The following is a 15,999-nucleotide window of genomic DNA, read 5'->3' on the forward strand; positions in this document are numbered from 1 at the left end:
TGAAATTTGTACAGCAGATGAAAAGAAAATTATTGACAGGGCAGTTTCAAACAAACTACCTGCATGCCAGGTTAAATATAAACAGAAAAAAATTGTTCTACTAATTCTAAATAGTATCAGCCAAGGCTGCCATGCTAGTTCCAAGACTGGAGCAGTAATATATGCAGTGTCCATACAAATGCCTAAAATATTACACAACTTGAAACATTATACACAAAGCCTCACAAATTCTGCCATTAGTATCGCTATCCACATAATTATGAAACTTAATAATAGTAAAAAAACAAAGCATTGCAACCTCAGCTGAACCACTGAAAGAAACAAATTCAAATGAAGTGCCTTCATCTGACAATCTCCTTATTTCACACTCTGCAGAGATAAATAAAATTTTTATTAAAGTTAAGCACTTTCAACTCTGCACATCCTTCTCTCCATTTTTACCATGGGTGCCTCTGCTGTCCCAGCATAAAAAGTAACAATTTCTAAAGGAACAGAAAAAAGTACTAAAGAATTATTATTTCAATTTATATTTTCAGTGCTACATAGCTGGTTCACTTGATTTCAGTAGTAAATGCAAGGCTGGGCAGCCTTTCTTATACTGGTTTGGACTCTTTGTTACTAAAATATGTAAATCAGCACAGTGAGCATTTTTCCATTAGTAAGCAATCAGAGATAATAAAACCTTCAGAAAAACAGCAAACATGCTGCAACTGTTAGGCCTGCTTGTTAGCGAAGAAAGAAGCCATGAGTCACCTCAGGGTGGCATAAGAGTAAGTCATAGTGGAAAGGCAGTCAATGCAAATGCAGGAAGCAGTTCAACCAGTGTGTGTTAGACTCTCAAGAGTGGTAGTCCAACAATTTTGTTCACGCAGGGGTTTCCTTCCAGTTAAAGGAGAAAAGGGGCAGCAATGGAAGGCAGGCTTAAGCTTAATTAAAGAACATTAAAATTCACAATTCCACCAATTCTGTTAGATTGCAGAGAATAAGCTGACCTCAATGAGCACAAGGAGAGAGTCGGTCATATTTACGTTTATTAGACATTCCTATAATAAATATGGTCACTTACAGTTGTAGACTTAATCAGAGAGTAGTCTAGTAGAATAAAACCATAAGTGCATTGTATAACCCTGTCTGGCATACCACTATCTTGTAATGTAATCAGCTATTGTAATGCAAGTCACACCAAGGATTGTTAATGCCAAATTGAGATTATTTTTTTGCTCTCCCTGCAGCTGGCAATTGGCTGTACTGGGCTCTCCTATCCACCTGTAAACTTACTACAACTCATGCTCAGGGCAGGTGAGAGGATGGTGGTGTTCCGGTACACAATCAAATTGCTGCTGGGGGAGGGGGGTCTGCTTTAAACATTGCTCCCTGTATGTACCTTATTAATGCCCAATGGGTGAGATGTGGATTGGGCAGACCACAGCAAATCACCTCTTACTTCCACAAGGGTCGGATATCAACCAGCTACCCTGCCCATCCTTAGGAAGCTCTTCATAACAGTTTGCCCCAACCTCTACCTGGAGCAATCTAAATGCATTATGTACCAAGCTCATGCACCCCTGCTCCTCTCCCCTCATAGTGTGGGTACTCCCATCTTCCCTTTCAGCACTCAGATACCCAAGCCACTAATCCTAATTAAACCTATGCCACCCACATCATAGTCAGGACTTCATCCCTCTATGCCATGGCACTGGTTAAGATGAATTTTAATATAAACTAAAAGCTAAATGAGTTCTGGAAGAAGATAAATGCAAAGTTTTAAGTACTGCACAGACGTGCCCAAATATAAAACTACTACAGGTGTACGAGTATGAATATTAGGATCAAGCTACAGAGTAGCCAGTCTTGAGAAAAGTAGTGGAATACCTGAAGACAGAAGAAGAGGGGGGAAGAGAAAGTGAAGTAAGAGCACAGGGATGCATGAACAAAAAAGGGCAGGGAGAGAGAGGGCACTCGGTGACTACATTTGTATAGACCATCAGCCTTTTGATAACCTGTTGACAGCATTTATTGTAGGACGGCAAAATAAAAGTGGGACTCTGAGCCAAATATTTAGTCTACTGTACAATAACGCCACTTTTATTTCAATATCATTTTCCAACTGCATTTTGGTGTTTTTTATGGTTGCCCCCCCACCCCGGCTTTCAGCCTTTTGTCACTGTACAGCTTTTGCTGTGGAAAATTGTACATGTTAAATATAATGTAATCTGTTACAAAACATGGAAAATACTGCTCATACTTGGTATATTACAAAAGTAATATGCCACGGTGGTGCAGTGGTAGTGTTGTTGCCTCACAGCAAGAGGTTCTCCCGTTCGATTCTCGGCTGGAGTGCGGGGAGTGCCTTCTGTGTAGAGTCTGCATGTCCTCCCTGCGGTTGGGTGGCATTCAAAAGACATGCTTAAATGGGCGTGCCTTCGTTGAAGGTTGGATGTCAAGCTGGCACCTCGGCGTTCGTGAAAATCTACTGACAATCATTAGCGGACCGGAGTTCCGCTGTGGCGACCGCTAACCGGGAAAAGCCAAAAGACAAACAACTTAGTACATTACAAAAGCAGTATTCACTGTTTTGATGTTTTTAGTTTCAGTTTCTTGGAATTCAGACTTATATCATTAGGATCAATAAATAAGTCACTGCATAAGAAATGTGTCAAACGAATAGTAAACTACGGCAACAGCAGTTATCTGTCAATGTAGCTGAATTTAGTGCAATATTCTTCATGAAGCTGGGACTTCAGGAGTGCAAAACCCACATAAAAATCCATTACAAAAGATGAAAAAACAATTATTCTCATGTAAGTAAACATGGCCATAAGTGATAATCCTTGAAGAAAAAGATAGTGAGAATAAGTGTCGCACTGGAACTTGTTACCCAAGTTGAAGGCAGGGACACGAGAGAGACAGTTTTTCCCTACAAGTCTGAAAGAACGGTTAAAATGAAATTTTTACTATGCGATCACTATATCATTGTTTACGTCTACAGTGCATATTTACCAGTGCCATCTGTTATCACTTAAAGCAATACAAATGAATAAACCAGCTGGACATTCAGATGAACCATGATTATACAACTTGCTAAACATCTGTCATCCAATGTGATAACTGGCCGATTGTTTAATGCAGATCTTTTTTATGGAAACCTACTTGAATTAATTCCTTAAAGCATGCTAGTACTTGCTAAACGTTTTGATATCTTAGCTTTGAAGCTTTGTGAATTCAGACTTGGTTATGTTTGCTAAGGAGGTGTATGGGATGAAGCCACATATGTGGGGTCATAGAGGAGGAGACCACCTGACTATACACAGTGTCAGTTTAGTTTATAGTTCATGTGATAAAAAATTCACTGAAATGCAACTCAAATAGATCGGTCACGTCCAAGCAAAGTTATATACTGGAGTAAAATGCACTGGACTTGTGCATTAATTTTTTTAATCATGTTTTTTATTCCTACCAAAGTCTCTTACTCCCTTTCTTTCTGGCCTGCCTCTGCTACTTATCCATTATTTCTCCTCCTTCTCATTTTGGCGTCTGTTACCCTTCCCTTTGTTCATGACTACACAACATGGGATCTGGGAGTAGGCTCAGAAGATTAAGGCAATGAGATGAAGCTTAAGAAGCTATTTCTTTTTCAGGCTTTGAGTCCACCCATTCTCCATTTCCCTAGTGTGTGACTCTGAGTAAGTAAATTTCCTTGAGCACTGTTTGATTAAATTAACTGGGCTCCACAATGGTCTCTTGGACACATGCATAGTAATTAGCTATGAACTCAAACTGAGCATGACAGATTGAGTGGCTTTAGTCACCACTATCTGAGAACTAAAGTGTGTGTTTTTTTTAAACAAACCCCAAGTGACACCTACCTCTTTGCATGTACTGTGCTCTATGATAGCTCCACCCTTAGTCCTCCATACACGTCATGAAAGTCTCATCATAGTCAACCATATTTATGCAGCATGTGGTGGCATCACAACTTTACTACTTCCAGAAAACTTTTAACCCCTCCAGTGTAAGAGCAGGTCATTCTGTATTCAGTCACATCCTCGTTTGCAGCTGATTTTAGGTCAGACATGGCTAGGCTAGGCTATTCGTCCAACCTCAAACCATTGATCCAATCTTTCTGTCTTAAGTGCATGTTATTGTAAAGAAAAAGGAACGTCACATCTTAAGGATGGAGCAAGAAAGAGTACTGACCAGTTAGGTCTGACCAGTTCAGTTTCTTTGACATTAACAGTTGTTGAATGATGTGCAGGTTCCTGCTCTTTATAAACTGACAAATAAAGCTGTTTTGTTCTTTAATAGCCTTTAAACCATCTGAAAAGATGGTATCTGGTTAACAAGGTGGCTCAGTGATTAAGATTCATGTCCCTTAGTTACAAGATTGGGAGCTCAAACCCAATCTCCAATCAATCTCTGTGTGGAGTTTTACAAGTTCTAACCATGTTTGTCTGCATTTTCCCCATGTACTCTCTCCATGTCCATGTGTATTCTGTCACCTTCCAAAAGCAAAATGTTTTTTCACTGGCTACTCTAAAGTGTCTAAATATTGCCCTTGTGGTCTTGGTCACAGCTAAAAAGAATCCATGATGACCACTTTACTTATCTACTTAATAAGTCAATAAATAAAAGCAAGATTACCAGGCTACAATATAATGATTTTGATGACACCTGAAGAGCGAGCTCATATCCTTTAAAATAACTGACTAAAAGTGGAGAAATTCCCTAAATATGGTGTGTGACAAAATTTATTGCTTCTAGCCACTGTCATAGCACAGAGGGATAAAGTCCTAACTATGACTGAGGTGACCTAGATTTGATTGGCAGATTGGGTGTCTGAGGAACTGGTAGGGAGAGATGGGCATGCCCATCATGGGGGACAAGGGGAACTTCTCTAGTTGTTCCCTGTGACGATGAATGGTTCGTAGCATAGTAGTAAGTCCTTGGACAGCTAAATGCAGGACAGGGGGTTGTGGGAGGTCAATCCAACCCCCACGGCAGCAAGGATGACATGTGATGGCCTAATGATCCTTGTTGGCCTCAGTCCTAATGAAGGAAGCCTGGATGAGCTTAATATGGGTAGCTTGACCCAAGCTAGGATAGGACTACTGAGCTGAACTAATGGCTGACTGCATGGTGGGGGAATTTTTGTTTATTTCTGGCTCCCTTAAGCATACATGAGACATTACCCAGTGTTTAGAATAAACATCTGCTTGCTTCAAAGTAATTTTATGAATCCACATGACAATATCAGACACTGTAGAAATTAAAAATGAGACATGTTTGATTTCTTTATAAAATAAGTATGCCTAAATGCTAAACTATAATGCATTTTACTGTAACAGATTCCATTCTACAGGTCTGGTTAAAAAAATCCCAGCCACAACTATCAGTTGAGATGAGGACTACCCTTGGCTCATATAATTACACTTAAACATATAATCTTTGAGTAGTTCATGAGCTACTGTGCTACTAAATGCACTGAATCACTATAGCATGCTGAGAAATGCCAACGCAACTGAGGTCAAAACAAAATGAAAAATGTACTATAACAATATAAAAATCACAAGACAAAAGAAAAGTGAAAGATGACCCTCCAATGCTTTGAGGTTTTTTTTATGTTTGAAATGTTCTACAGTCAGGAATTATATTATTCAGTTCTAGTAAATGTCATTATTTCTTGTTGGAAAATGTCCAAGACTACTCAGATTTAAAGTAAAGATACTTCATTTAGATTTCCTTTATTAAACTAATTATAAATAAAAACAACCACATAAATTAAACACGTTTAAAACAACCAGAAAGGTGAATCTAGGAAAACATGCATATTTATGTGAAGTCATAAATAAAAAGTGGGGGCCTATGGATTAAAAACAATGCAGGGCCAAATGTGCACTTAATCTAACATTGTCATGGGTGTCTGACTAAATGAATAAATAAATAAATAAATAGTCACAGTAATATATTTCAGCTTGTTTTTGTCACGAGCATACAGTGCAACTCATTGCAACTGCAGACCATGCATACACAAAAGCATGCACCCAAACACATACACGCACAAATACACCATGCACAAAGAGGTGTTCACCAACTACAGATACTTTATTGATCATGCATGCCTCAGATGTGTGACTGCGGCCAAAAGAATACATACATGCATAAATATCCACAGGAATGCATTTCATCTTGTTCATGGCAAAAGCAGAAACTGCAGCTTACAGCAACCCCCATGCATATGCAAGCATACACACAGATACATAAACAGACAGTGTTGTCCAACAAATACAGCCACTTTGCTGATTCTGAATACGTCAGATATTTGGTTGATATCAAAGGAATGGATACATAGCTACAGCAATATATTTCAACTTATTGTCAGACATATAGAGTGCAACCTATTATAAGTCCCTGTGTATGCACATGCACTTATGCATGTATATATACACACACACACACACACAATATTAAATGTATAGAAGGCACACATTCTGTCATATTGCCCTACAGGCATGCTGACAGAACTACCACCAAATAGAAAAAAACATGTAACTTCATAAGGGGATGACCACTAAGCAGACTTTTTAAAATAAATGAGGATAACAACAATATATATTTAATAAAAATGCATACACAATGTTAATTTAATAATAATACATACACTTTTTTCCAGTGCTCATACCTATGCAAGTCCATCTGCAACCTCGCACATTTTCATTTAGGCTGCTTCTGACATCAGTAACTTCAGACAATAAGATACAGCTCCTTGCTGCATTGTCAAGCAACCTAGACAGTCTCCTCTGAAGCAACATTTCTGCAGTTATCAAAATGTCAGGAAGACCCAGAATAATGAATAGATGCCTTATTCTTCATATGGGTATACTTAGTGGTTCTTACTCCAGCTGGTTTAAAAAACAGCCAGCAAAGTGAGTTGATTCATATACATATAAACAGAAATTAGAACAGAGCTACAAGTCCCTTTTTGTAATAAATACTAAAATATTTGATTTTAATTCTAATCCATGGAAATAATTTGCCACAATGCTTAAGTTTTATGAAAATCTCCTCTGTGTGGACATTTCAGCAGCACCAAGACTAAGAAACCATTTACTAAAACTAGCTAGCTCCACCAGTAGATTTATAAGACAGCAGATGGCATGGAGAGGGTATTATGGCATTTTTGGGGGGAGGAATATATGTTTGATTATGCAAACTACTTTGCTAGAGATAAGTATCACTTGTGCCATTAACTAAAAATATTGGATACAAACTGAAAAAAATCAGTCATGTATTTTTTAGAATTGGAGTTAAATTGTAAAGGTGGCTGTTGGCAACTAAAATGTTTGTTCTTTATTGTAGAAGATTGAACAACAAGAGGGATTCTATGGAGGTAATTCTGAAAGGTACAAACTAAGACATTCCCATAATCACAGAAACTTGGTCTAATGATTCCAAGTCTCCATTCAAACTAAAATAATTTCAAATATTTCACAATTATAGAAAGGAGAACAGAGATGATGATTTTTTCTACAGTTGTAATATACACAGAGAAGTAGAAATGTTTAACAAGAAACCTGCAGTCATTTCTGTGATGTTACTTGTTGGAAACACAAGCAAATAACTGGGTTCTATAAAACCTGAATTGGGGTGCCTTCTGTGCAGAGCCTTCATATCCTCTCTGTGTTTGCATTATTTTTGCCAGGTGCTCCATTTTCCTCCAACATTCCAAAGACATGCAGCAGGTGGAGTGGACCCCTTAAACTGACCATAGGTATAAGTGTGCATGTAAATGCGTGGTATGGAAGAACACAGCAGGGCTAGCCACCCACTGGTATGAACCCATGTGTAAAATGGCAAAAGGGGGTTGTGGATGGCTTGACAGAAGAACTTGAGTAGTGCAGAATTAGTAATAATACCATCCATATTTATACATAATGTACTTCAGAGAAGAAGATACTGCTTCATTATCTGTCAGGAGTTAAAACAACATTTTACTTATTCCAACACAAAACAATATTTGGTTTTATCTTAGCTTAACCAGATACAAAAGTGGTAAAAATTAACACTTTGTCACCAATTAGCAGGAAGGAATATTAAGAAAGATTCTACAGTAGGGCTTGGCAATTTAAACAAGTATTTCTTGAATGAAATAAATCCTCTTACCATAGTACGAACGTCTCTTTTCCCAAAATCACTATCCACCAGATAGGTTTCAAATCAAAGAAAATGTGCATATGTTCCACTGCATAAGGGAGGCAAATCTGATTTACCTGATAGTTATTGATCAAGAAGGCCAATAAGTGTTATTAGTAAAATCTTTGAAAATATAAAGTTAAAATGTATGAACCATCAGAATCACCTTGAAAACATTGACATTTTCTAATATGGATTCTTTAGTAGTAGATTTTGTGTAACAAACTTAACATCTTTTTATACAAGTATAAATATAGCTGAATACAATCATAGTCCAGTGGATATTATGTAGCTGGATCTAGTAAAGGAATTTGACTCCATGTCTCATTTTTCTATTAATAAAAGTAGAAGAAAACAATTGGAACTCGTACTTCATTACATGGCTAAAGAACTTGTATAATGGGAGAACATCTGAAATCCATAAAGGTAATGTTAAATAAGATCAATTTACTTCACTTTTTGTAGTATTTCAGGGATCAGCTTTGGGCCCATACTGTACACATTTATATCCACTATGTCCATTAGTGATAAGTGGTGAGTATCTACGTTTGCAAATCACTTAAAAAGTTGCAAGCTTAGTTACAACTTTAAAAGATCATAACATAAATTTGGAGTATGTTAATAAACTAATAAAATGGGAAGACAATGAAGTTTATCAATAAGAAATGTGTGGTACTTCATTTAGGGAAGGATAATTTATAATATCTGTATGGTATCAATAATGATTTGGTCTCCACATGTAGAAAATATAATGATCTTAAAATTCTTACAACTAGGAGACAGGTTAAAAAATGCTATGGAATGTTGCCTTGCTTTCAGACACAGTTTAGTAGTGATACCTATATGTTAAAGCATCATTAGACCTATATCTGAATATAGAAATGGATTTTGCAGCTACAGGTATAGTAATATCAAACAGAATGCACAAGAACAAAGGAGCTTTACTAAAAATATTAATGTTAAACTTTTAAAATATGAAGTTAGACTTAACATTTAGAATGTGTTTTCAGTCCACTACCATTTATGCAGAGAGGGACATAATCTGGCTTTACAAATGTTTGCAAACTAAATACTTTGAAGGACTATGGGAATGTAACTAGAAACAACATTTAAATTCTTGGTTTAAAAAAACAGAATCTTTCAAATAATGTACTAGAAAAATGTTGGAATTGTTACATCTGAAAATGAGACAATCAGAATGTCCATCAGTTTATAACAAAAAAAAAACGAGTATGGATGATTGGTTTCTGTAATCTCATGGAAGTTAGCTAGGAATTACTTCTTCTTAGGTCCCTTAGCCAATCTAAAAATTCAAATATTCAAATCCAGGAAACATTTTCCAGGCTAAGAGAGTCAATATTTGCATTTTTGTTTATTCACTTGTTCAGATTACAGGTAATAAAACAAACAAGCTAGACCATTTTACTTTCTTTAAATCATTCCTAACAAGCATGGGGAACACAGGAATAACTACAGGCATTACACATTATGCTAAGGTGAACTTTACCATGAAATAATTCTGTACTAGCCCATCATAATCTAACCCCTTGTGCCAAAAATAATATGCAGTAATTTGAGGTTAATGTCATGCAGTTAACTTCAAATAGGAAATAAACATGTTGCATTTAGAGAAATATAAAGTAACTGAAGGTCTTTTGGAGCTGATCTGGTAAATCAATAAAGGGTGAGGGTAATTTTTTTTCTTCTTTTAGGTGATATACTTTATTTTTAAGTTTGACAGCTAACCTTTTAAGTATTAGGCATGAATATGTTAGTCTAAATAGAGCAAATGATAATTGAATTTTTTGTTCTTTTACAGAAAAAACAAGTAAAGAAAATGAATGTTACAAGCTTTTACTGCTGCTCTCAACTCTAGTATAATAAAATGCATTAAACATACTTTACAAGACCCTTTATTTAAAAATAAAAATGTACTTTCCCTTAATATATTTTTGTATAACTTATTGCAAATACTTCATGCAAACTAAATTTGGGCAACTCATTTCCAATTCTGCCCACTTTCTACTGGTTATGCACTTGTCTTTATGAATTAATATTTCTTGTATAGTATTGCATCTGCTTAAACTGATGTCCTTAAAGACTTGCGCAAATATAATATATATTCATAATTGTGAAGAGTAGGAAGCATTAGCATTCATAATTCCGCATGCATGTGCAGGCTAAAATTCTAAATCATTCCTGTGCTGGGTTAAAATGCATAACACACAATCATAGTTGGTATACACATGTTAAAAATGCATACAAACAAATGTTACAGAATAACACTGTAAACACTAATGAGAGCTACTCCACTGCAGTAAGGCAAAGAATTTCCTACTCATCACACACACACACACACACACACACACACAGTTACCTGTATGCTGGGCAAGATTAGGTGTAGCAAACTATAGCCACAGGCATTGCAATCAGGTTAAAATATGTAAATGAGGCATGGCCCATGAATATGTGCTGTACACTAAACTCCATTCCACACCTGCCTCTAATCAGTGAGTTGCTACCTTAAAGAGCAGGAATACTATCTAGGTACTATGACCTGAACTCAGTAGTCACTCATTGTTGTAGCACATACACTAGTGCACCTGTGCTCCCCACACACAGTGCAGTGCTCGGGCATCTCATCCACACATAGAAACAAACACTAGTGCTCATGTACACAATACAAGCATCACCCAACATAGCACATGTTTGTATCTGCAGCCAGAGACATACACATTCCCACCATGTCATGACACCCTCTGTTCACACACACACATATGGAACATATAGTTGCTGTTTCCATGTGGCAGCCTGTTCAGAAAACTGGAGACACTGGACCACAGATAGAAGGGATCCATCCACTGTGATGCACTGCTGAGTTGTCTTTATGTACATAAGCAGGGACTGATATTGCTGCAGTCTCCAGTGTAAATAATATAAATAAATATAACTTCACAATCATGACTACAGAATGAGGCATGTAAATGAACATGTCATTCTGAACAGTACCATACTGCAAGGTATGAGATCCTGTCCCATTATGACAGATACACACACACACACATCAACACAACAGCAGGACTGTACTCCTAGACTGAAAAAATGTACTCATGCTGTCAAAGTCTTTGTAATGGGTTACTTTACTCATTTTAAAGACACCTATCAATAAAGAATATAGAGAATTAATTAAAACTAAGTATTACATTTAAAATGGAACTTAATACTGAAAAATGTATTTAGACATTCTTTTTAAAGACACTGTATTGTGTTAGGTCAGTCATTTTAAAGAAGCCAAGAATACAGATTAGAGAGAATTAAAGGTAAATTAATCTGAGTTAAAGCACAAAAAGTAACTATTGTCTGATACAATGGCCTTATTTTAAACAAATTTGGTTATAAATAATTTGTTTTTACTGGGGAAACACGTGGAAATAAAGCAGGCAGGCTAAGCACAGTAGGCAGTGTGGTTATTCGGCATAACATTGTTGCATATATGTACATGGTGACATTTTAGCATGGTCTCCCATTGCGAGTTTTCTGCATTTTCTTATCAGTAAACCTTTTCTCTACAATATGATCATACACAATCAAGAAATATTGCATAGGACTAGAATATAATGGTGTCTAATGTAGCAATAAAACTGAACCAGCCCTCTCTCAAATGTTAAGAATATTGAACATTTGTAACGCTAGAGCAAGCAATCACATAGTCATATGATCTCAGAATGATGGCATTACTTAGTGGAGGTTCTTGTACAGTAGGGACTGGGAATTTGCCATTTCCCCACAGTTATGTGATGTCATTGTTGATGTATAAAAGCAGCAGGGGGTGTTTTTTCTGCTTTTAATTTTTTTCCAGTATTCTGACTTTCAATCTTTTAGAGCAACCAGTGTAGGTTCAATGTGAGAGTTTTAAAATTATCTACCTTCTATATGGAGATCGAAGCAAAATTAGCAAGATCTTACATTAATATCGTTTGTAAATCAAGTGGACAATCCAGATTTTTCCCTGAGTAATGGTGACCTTGGAAGTGATTATGTTACATAGCAGGGGGGTACAGACAGCTTGCCCTCTTCCCAGAGTACTAAGTTCACAGAAATTTCCGATTGTCAACTTGCCCGGAGGTGGTTCCAGCAACAATTGCTACGATGGCAAAATAACTATTCCTCTGCCCTACACTTCTTGACCTAAGGCTATAAATCAAAAGTTATTATACAGAAGAATCTGACCCCTTTTTTGAATATATATTTCACTTTGAAAGCACAGCCTTGAAGCATAAGCAGTTTAATACATTACCTGTAGTCTTATTTATACTGCAGGTTTTTACGCTACCTGAGCTTTGCAAACAAACATCAAAGTTTACTGCTACTGGTTTTAACCTACTAATATGCAGGATTATTTTAGAGAAAGGCGAAGCACAATTAGATGGTGCTCCCTTCCTTGATCACAAATCTGCAAACATTTTCTCATTACATACAAGGTAACAGGTCACCTCAAAACAGATGATTTTTCAGGGAAGCAAGGCCATCAGATCAATCCATATATCTACCAGTTTATTTTCACATACACTTGGGGAAAGGAGAAACTCCCCACAGTGCACTGCAGTAGTGTCCAATCACCAGTTTAGAATGAGTGAGCAAGTACTCCTGAAGTTACCACTGTCTGAAGGGTTAAAAGGAAACCATTTCAGTCGGATGGACATAAAAGGAAGCAGGACCTAAAAAGCTAGGAGCTGGGTTCATCCAGCTGAAAATTTCTTGTTCTGGTAGAAATGAAAGTGACTCAGCAATAGGTTAGGTTAAATGAAAGGATTATCTAACCTTCTGAATGAAGGCTTTAGTAACCATTCTCTTTAACAGACAGACAGACACCCAGCTCTTTAGCAGTAACCAGTCAGTAGTAGTCTGATCACCTGTAATGCAATGAAAATAAGCATCTCTGAGATCCAGGTAGGCTAGGTAATACCTACTGGTACAGGAAAATATTATTCATCCTTGTAATGTATGCTGCCATAATTTGCATGCTGTTCATGTTACTTGGAACTGGGTTAGTCCACTCAGGAATGTAACTGGTAAATAAACATTAAATACAAGTAAACAGAGGTGATGCTTCTGAATTTGCAGCTATAAACAGCATTTGAACAGTCTGCCTCCATCTTTCCCCATGTCAAGCACATTTAATTTATGTACAATTTTTCCTGCTTATCTCAAAGTCCTGCATCATTTTTCTGTTTTCTGTCCTGTGTAGCCTTAACCAGGACTCAAATATATGGCTATTAAATAAATGACATTCCATTTACATGAGCTGAAATGCTAAGAATTATTCCTGTGATTAAGTGAAACTTCCTGTTATCATCATGATTAAGCAAAATAAAGAGATGCTAAGCATGGAGCAATGAATAAAGCAAGCTAACAGTTTTCCACGTAGAAAACATAAAACGAAATGCAAGTTATGATGAATGAGTTCTCACATCTAAAATGGCACATTCTTTGAAAATATTATGTTGTTCCTGTATTCAGATAGTTCTCATTATAAGGAGTTCTAGTATTTTCCAACAAAAAAGAAAAACAAAAGTCCACAGTGTTTAGAATGCTCCATCAGTCTCGTTTTATTTCCTCTGACAAACTTCAAAAATTTACAAATACTTCCACGAACCCCATACTTTGACTACTTTATTATCCTACACCTCCCACTGCATTCTTACTCCTGTAAACACAAGCTATGTATACTCCTACCTTTACTCATTCGACACAAAAAGGCCACAGCCTACAAGAACCCTTTTCAGAAACTCTGACCACATCTCATCAGATTAGTCACAAATGGATGTGTAACAGGATCTTCCCAATCCAAGTCCAAAGCATCAACATCTCTCACAAGATGTAAATGTATTGCATCACAATGGGTCGAAATGGTTTGGTGTCCTCCTTTGCTTATGTGCAGATATCCAACAATCTAATATCTGACATCATACCTACCCCTACTTCTAACTTTTGATTCATTTGCACAGCCTTTAGTGCCTATGCTGGGTCATCCATCTAGGTATGGAACTGCTGCATTTAAATCCATAGAGTATAAGAATGAAAGTACTGGAAATTCTTTCTTCATGAATACAAATGAAACCTAGGTTACATCACTGAGTCCTGGCTAAAGTCATCTATAACTGACCAGGAGATCCCTGTCCCCTGGTTATAAACCTTTCTACAAGAAAAAAAATGCATAAACAGGGCATAGATGTGCTGATGTATATGTCATTGAGAAAAGTCTACCATCCTGTTATTCCATCTACAACTAAATAATTCAATCAGCTTATTTGCTTTAGAGCTTGAAACATGGAGATTGGACTAGCTCCTGACTAACTACGCAGACATGTCACAAATGGTAGAGTTTCTTCAGATACCATACGTGACCGCCCCCCACCACCATATGTGGAGTCTGCTGAACAAAATTCTACAAGATGCAACCTCTGTACTTTCTAGAGGGTAGCTTCCAACTATCAAACTCCATTCTTTCCCATAAGACTTATTTTCCATAAGACTTGCATTGCACAGAGATTAGGCCTAACTGTGAACTGCCAATGACAGACAATGCCATTCTAGCACTTTTGGAAAAAATCCCTGAGTTGACTAGACATATCCCCATAAAGGAGGACAGACATAAGGGTAACCCTTTGTCCTGGAGAATCCCAGTTGTCAAACCTCTTCTACTAGGAAGACAAAGTATGGGATCCCCATTCCAATACAGCTAGCACTCGTTCCTTCCCATCATACAGGATGCTTCAAAACTACTGAAAGGCAGCAACTGATGCTAACGGAAATTCCCCCAAATATCCAATCTAAAACTGACAGTGTGTGCTTTGTTATTCCACATTTTTGAATCCACAGATGTAAACACCACAAACCTTGCAGTGCCGTAACAGCAAGTATCAGTGCTTTAAATATAGTCTTTGTGATTTGGCAGCTTAATGTTTATCATGCCATTTTGTGTGCTGCGGACTTTAGGGGTTGGCTGTGGAGCAATGGGAAGTGAGCTCAGTCCAATGTACTGTGGCATTTAGACAGGGGGCCATTCTAAGCTCTAAAGCAACTTTATCAACTGTACATACATTGTGGATATTTTGCTTTCAGCAGCTGAATGATGCAGGTTAGAAGCAAAAACAGGCTTTCACTGCTGTTGTGCTTGTCCTTTCCATGCAGTAGTGCAATCATGGAGTTAGCATAAATATTTAAGGAAGCATGTCGGGGAAAGCCCCCCTAACTAAAAGTGCACAGGGGCTTGCCCCCTGTAAAAGGCCTTAGTTTGCTTTTGTGGACATAAGTACACTACATCAGCATTTATTTCTCAGTTTTATGGGATCATTTTAGAGTCTTCTGTTTCTTATCATAGACCCTCTCAAATCTTGTTAAAGTCATTATACATGGTGTGACAAGACCCTAATCAAGGGCAGTAGCAATTCTGGCACAAATCCAAAACTATAAAAATAAATCTTGGCAGACTAATTTGCTGCTTGCTTTAATAGCTAGCTCTGCTCTCGCCAAACAGATACTTCTATAAAACATCCAGTAAACTGAAAATCCTGCATTGTGGTCCTACATATACTTTAAATGCACAAGTGAGAGAGTGCATCCTTCCCTGAATATATTGCCTTCACACATGGGATTAATTCCTGCCTTGTGATCACTGCATGATGCGATAAATCACAATCAGAGAATGAACAAAACTGTTTGTCTAAGAGACACACATTTTATATGTGTGTGTATATATATATATATATATATATATATATATATATATATATATGTATATATATA

General features: G+C 37.0%; 1 protein-coding gene across 5 annotated transcripts in view; it reads right to left on the reverse strand.

Annotated features, from left to right (window-relative positions):
• The window catches only part of RASL10B (RAS like family 10 member B), a 1,932,764-nt gene that overhangs the window by 1,298,045 nt on the left and 618,720 nt on the right, over nucleotides 1-15,999 (reverse strand). The window lies entirely within an intron of this gene.

Source organism: Protopterus annectens, chromosome 2.part1 (genome assembly GCF_019279795.1).
Source record: "Protopterus annectens isolate FY-2018-M chromosome 2.part1, PAN1.0, whole genome shotgun sequence".
Taxonomy (NCBI): domain Eukaryota; kingdom Metazoa; phylum Chordata; order Ceratodontiformes; family Protopteridae; genus Protopterus; species Protopterus annectens.